Below are 6,801 nucleotides of genomic sequence, written 5' to 3'. Positions count from 1 at the left end.
ACCAGACTTTCGCCACATTGCACTCATAAACCCGAAACTCGATTACCTATCAATATCGCGAAAACCTAGTACAGGCGCAGGTGTGTAGCTGGCTTTAAAGCTATTACAGACTCGACTTCGTTTATGACGTCATTGTCGCAAACGTCATTACCGTTCTCTCAGCCCTTGGCTCCACGGAGCACTATTTTACTATGCAAATTGGAGATCGCGGGCATTTAAGGTAAATTAAGAAGGCGGAAAATTTAAAGAGGGTGAAAATGAATCATTTATTTGAGTAAATAGGTCGTAGGCCGTCACCTCCATTGAGTTGTGGGAATGTTTATAATTCCCAGTTAGTGGGGCGGTGTCAATGGAGGGTTTTGTTGGTGATGATTATGTTGTTGAATGGGATGGTGGTTTAATGATGGTGTCAGGTTGTTTTTGTCGTTAATTAATTATTTTGGTGGATTAGCTAGAGCTGTAGCTGATAACTCTATGTAGGTATGTCAATGAGCAGTACTATACATATAGTTTTGATTTCGGATTATGTACCGTAATTTTGACAAGCACCAACCGATTCAATAAGAATTTTGCTTACCTTTCGAGGTTAGCCCTAAAAAAATCAAACCCCATCATATTTCAAAGCTTCCATTTAAAAAACAAACCAATCAAAACTGTTACATGCTGGACAATAGAATCGATACCCGTTGAAAAAAAACGAATACTGGCCGTTTTCGAAATAAAAAAGTAGAATATTTTTGCAGGCTCTTTCAATGTTTTGAATTTTGATGTAGTGTCTGACTATTATGAAAGTTAAGCTGTCGACTGAACGCCAGTAGGTAGCGGGGCGGGTTTGAAAAGCCATCATAACCTAACATAGAAAAGTTGAAAACAAACATAGTTTATTTCATCCCAGTAATCCCACCTTATTATAAATATGTTTGTTACTTCATCACGACACGTCTAAACTATTGAACCGATTAAGATGAAATTCGGTACACAGATAGTTTGAGTCCCGGAAAATTGCATGGTTCCCGCGGGATAGCGATAAACGATTACTACGCGGACGGAGTCGCGGGTAACAGCTAGTAGTTCAATATATCAAAAAAAGGTGAACTTATGTTAATTAAACATAACTAATTGTACCTAAGTACCGCAGCAAAGAAATTTTCTTTCACGTAAAATAAAAAAAATCGCATCGAAATCAGTCTATTCGTTTAAGAGCTGCAGCAATGCCACAGACAGACAGAATGAGGGCTAAAAGAGGCGAAATATCGCTAGATGGCGTTAGTATCGTGAGGTTTTTTTGACGTTACGGTCTTGCTTGCAATGAGGGCTGTCGCGTATGAATTCGCCACTAGAGGCGCTAGTGTAGCGTGAGGTCTCCGAAATGTCAATCTCATAGTTTTTTGGGTGAGCTACGCGGGTTTATTTATAATTAGAATAATTTTACGAATATTTGCATTGCCTGAAATTAATTATGGCAATTATGCGTTACAGGGCAATGAATGTCTGAGTTTTGCGAAAGTTTTGTCTTTCGGAAACTTTTGTCCTCCCCTTTTTTTCCGAACAAAACGGGACTACGCAACGCTGTGGTTGCTCGATATTTTTATGGTACGGTTTTAAGGTGTATTAAATATGATTTTTAACTAAACTTTGAAAACCACACTTCAAAATATCACGCAACAGTGGCGCCATCTAGAAAGACAAAAACGACAGGCACACATTTTTATTAGGTACAATTTTATAAAAAAACCGTTAGGAGGTTCTTAGAGACTAAATTCCACAAATTCCTTGGCCTTAGGGCAGGTCCCGTGTCACAAGATAAAGTACTTTACGATATACAAGCCGGACACCATGCTAGGATTGTTTAAGGATGTGTAATATTTTGCCGTTTTCATCGCAACTATGGTTAGGGCTGTCACTATATCCTACTATCCTACTAAGATATAATATTATAAATATGAAAGTTTGTGAGTGAGTGAGTGAGTGAGTTTGTGAGTGAGTGAGTATGTTTGTTACTTTTTGACGCTGAAACGGCTTGACAGATTTGGATGAAATTTGGCAAAAAGTTAGTTTATAACCTGGATTAAAACATAGGAATCTTTTTATTGCGATGTTCCCACTGTATAGGGGTAAAATCTCGAACTAATAACCGCTGGACTTAGAGTCATGAAATTTAGTATGTAGATAGCTGGACATCTGGAATAACACATAAGCTACTATTTATCCCGATATTCCTACGCGATAGGGATAAAATCTCGAAATAACAACAGCTGGGTTTAGAGTCATGAAATTTGGCATGGGTGTTTTAATTTAACGTCAATGAAAACCACGATGTAATTTTAGGGAATTCCCACGAGATAGAATCCCAGAATTTCAATTCAACAGCTGTATTTTATGATTTACGCGTGCGAAGTCGTGGGTAAACGCTAGTCTATAAATAAAATAATGTTTTTTTTACGTACCCTATATTATAGTGTCCCACTGGCTGGGCAAAGGCCTCCCCTCCTGACCTCCACAACTACCGTCAAAAATTATTAGCGTCAGAATGATTATTATTTAAAAAAACCCAGCTAAGTGCGGACTTGAGGGTACTATAAAAATAACAAGCTTTTACTTAGTTTCACCTGTCCCGTTGCATGGCTGTCTGTCTGTCTGTAATCAAATCTTGCAAGTTAAATTCGACCAACTTCCAGTAGCTGGATTGACTTGAAATTTGGTGGACTTATGTAAATTGCGTGACAATACAATATCTGGTAGTGAAATCCTGGTTGTCTGGCCAGGATCGTCTCCCAGGACGAAACTCTTCAACGGTTAAATGGCATCGACATGAAATTTGGTATGCAAATGTAGTTTGGGTGACAATACAAGTACAGTCAACAAAAAGTACAGTCAGCAAAAAAAGCTTGCGTTAAAAATGGTTTTCTTTACCAAAAACTTATTATTTGTTGGTATGTATTAATATAGTGTTAGCAAAGCCCTTTACCTGAGCAAATAGTAAGCAGTGTGGGGTCATTTTAGATAGTTACTAATACAAACCGATTATAGACAGATTTACATATATATAAATAAATTAAGATTTTTCAGACTTTTCTTAATCGTTATGCTGCACGAGCTACCTACCTTCATACCAAATTTCAAGTTTCTAAAACAACCTTTTGGTTTGGTACCCAATTAGTTTTTCGATGGAAACACATTTTTTAATTACTGCGTGTTTTTTGATTTTAAACTACTGGGCGTAAAATTATAAAAAACATATATAGTTCCATACTTATACTTTTTTCAGCAAGTGGGCGTCGATGATTAAAAAGACTCGCTTTGTTTTAATTTTCTGTGTACAATACATATTTTACCAAAATTATTTTTAATAAACTACTAACTAGCTTTAATTTAAGAAATAAACTTCGGCACGTTAAAATTCGTTTATTTACCCATAAAATGTCGATATTTCCCATCCCTAGCGATAAGACGCGGCAAAACAAAAGCCGTATCGACGCGGATTTCAACCGAGCGGAGCGTAAATCATTCGGCCATATTGTTTCCAGTGTTCTGTTCGGTTGTTATCGAAAAAAATGATCCCTATCGATAACTAAGAGTGGTGACAACACTATAAAATGGTTTGTTGTTACGCTGACTTGTTTCGAAAGGGGTTAAGTTCCATAAGATTTAGTAGCATATAAAAAAAAACTGTTTTTGAAAACTATCTGGCTAAATGACAGGATAATGAAGTATTTTCATATACATTGGTATTGTATAGTAAAATAAACTAGTACAAGTTGTTATCCAGACACAAACAAGATTTCTTTCCTTATATTAATTACATCCGTAACTTTTTATATCATACCTACTTAAAGACTATTAAAAAAAAACTAAAAACTTTGAAATTTACTCTCGTAATACAAACTGTCTTATACCCATTAAATTTCGCATAACTAATACTTCATTAATTTTCACCCGTCTTTATATTTCGCAAAATTTTCCCTCTTTTCGTCCGAATGATCCAAATTCTCCCAACACTTCTTTTGGGCCACCTCGATTATGAAACCTAATTGGCGACAGTTTTCGCCCAATCGACGTTTTTATATGAACCCGTATATTTAATACAAGTATAACTTCTTTGTTAACAGTCATTAAATAACAGTAAACATCAATAAGAAATAACAAGATACTTGAAGCGTCCTAAAAACCCTGTTTACGTGTCTAAGAACGTTATTTCCTCGAAAATGGCTCTCGACAAATCGTTCACTTTTGAGAAATTTGAGAAATCAATTTGAGAAATCATACAACAGATGGCATTTTTTTTCGTCGAAAGTTTCGTCGAATAACGAAGTACATTACGTACATAATTGAATTAAATACGACGCTCATGAAGTCATGAACAGTAATCAGTCAATTTACAGTCAAAGTAACTGAATCACGTACCATGATGGAACGTTTGTACTATTAATGTCATATTGATGTTCCATACATCTGCCAAAGAAAAGTGATCCCCATTTGTTATATTCGTTCTCATCGTAACTCTCATATTTTTACTTTTTACAACAGCAGCTCTTCAACGATCGAGGTTCGTGGCTTCAAACCCCGGCTCGCACCTCCGAGTTTTTTGAAATTCATTTGCGGAATTTTACATTTGAAATTTACCACGAGCTTTGCGGTGAAGGAAAACATAATGAGGAAACCTGCACAAACCTGCAAAGCAATTCAATGGTGCGTGTGAAGTTCCCAATCCGCACTGGGCCCGCGTAGGAACCATGGCCCAAGCCCTCTTGTTCTGAGAGGAGGCCTGTGCCCAGCAGTGGGTCGTATATAGGCTGGGATTGATGGGATGGATGCTCTTCAATCCTGTAACTCCAAAATATCTGCAACAAATTTCAAGTTCGGTCTTCTCTAAATTTAGTTTAATTCTTCCTCTAAGTCTAAGTCCTATCGTAACTCTTTCACTACGTCTATGGTTCTTCTAAAACCATGTTGAAAGCGCGATTTTTCGTTAAACTTGATTTAAGACGTGAATTACCCGGTACAATGTATAATAATAATAATAGGTATAATAGGCGTCGAAAGCTCTTGATGGCCATAAAGTCACCTCATTGAGTGGTACAATATTGAAGATACTATGGGAAAGGACGTGTTATATTAAATTTACTTCCCATAGTAAAGAGGGAAGGGGAATTCCAGGGGCATCTAGGGAGTTATGGTCTACAAAAATTGGGGCCACAGTGGTGACGCGTGAGAGGGTAAAGCAACAAAGAAAACGTTTATTTGCGACATTACAGTAGAACAACATGGAAACCCCGATGCAGAGAAACCCCGAGCATAGACCTCTCCATAGCACTCTGCGTGACTTTGAGCTCCCTCATGAGGCCCATCGTTAGCGCCCACGTCTCAGTCCTTATGTCATCACTGGCAATACACACATGGAAAGTATAATCAAGATATATATTTATTTTATTACAGTATATAAAATCAAATAAATCCTACTTATTATAAACAATTAAAGAGTATTTGCATTGTCATATTATTCTAACATATTTTTTTTTCTATTTCTTTTTTCTAGAATTTTATAGAATATTAAGAAATATATACATATAGAATTCTTCTATTTGCAAGCCGTGTCACGTATAGCGCATGTCCTTGCCATGTATTGTGAAAGCTTAGTAGACGGTTGCTAATCTAATTCCTTACAGGCTTTGATGCACTTAGCGGGAATACTCTAGGCTTTTTCTTCTCTATTGTTGTGTCCAAGGTTTGTTTGGGATAGCTTGGACGAAAAATCTAAAAAAAAAACTTAAATATGTTACTCCAACTTCAATGTTAGACTTTGACTATTAAATCAGCGACAGATCATTCGTTTTTAAGTAGAGGAAGACTGTTTTTGACATGACATAATGTTTAGCAGAAACTTTGTTTCGTCTAATGATTGTTTCACCGAATGATAGTTTTGCCGAATGACTGTTTCGCATAATATTGTTAAGTACCTATGTAGGAGACTAAATTTTCGCGCTGCAACTCGGAAAAAATATTTTTTCAGACATAAGACCAAATTAGATCAATTGTTCCTTCTGAAAACCCCCAGGTAGCAAATATTATCGTCATTTTTAGAGCCGTTTCAAAATTGTCTCGTTTAAAGATGTATAAAATAAAACTAATTTATTTTTTTATAAGATTGGTAATTTTTTTGTTTATTTTTTGTTTAATTTTTGTTTACTTCATTGGCATAATAATAATTTACAATGATTTAATAGAATTTGTGTGATTTCATTTTATGATATTATTTAATAAATAAACAAATTAATTATAAAATACTTTTCCACTTTAAGTAGTTATTTTAAAAAGTTGGACTGAAAACTGCGGTAAAAGTGATATATTAAATCACTTATGAATTAAATTTACCTACTATGAGCTTTCATTCTTTAAGGAGGTCTACGTGTCTATACCCTGCAGCCTGCAGCAGTTACGATCATGATGATGATGATGATGATGATGATGATGATGATGGTGAATGTGTTATGGTCTTGGATAGCCCACCTCTATTTAATCCCTCTATGACTAACACCGACTTCCTAACCAAGACAGTCCGTACAGTCGGTCACATAAATATGTTCCAGCGTAAAGATTAAGCGCCCGCTGTTACAGCGATACGTATCGGGTTGAATCTATTGCCGGCCGAAGCATATGTACGGCGAGAGCGTGGCGGTGTTTGCCCGTTTGCGTTATTTATCGGTGTCGACTGTACTTTTGGGATGGGTTATGACTATCTTTCAAGGTGTTTTTTTCTCGAAAATATTGAATCCGAATTATGTTTATTCCGAATTTACCGAT

This window comes from Choristoneura fumiferana, chromosome 11, assembly GCF_025370935.1.
Source record: "Choristoneura fumiferana chromosome 11, NRCan_CFum_1, whole genome shotgun sequence".
NCBI classification, from domain to species: domain Eukaryota; kingdom Metazoa; phylum Arthropoda; class Insecta; order Lepidoptera; family Tortricidae; genus Choristoneura; species Choristoneura fumiferana.
The sequence above is the reverse complement of the archived record's forward strand: the minus strand, read 5'-3'. Positions refer to the sequence as shown.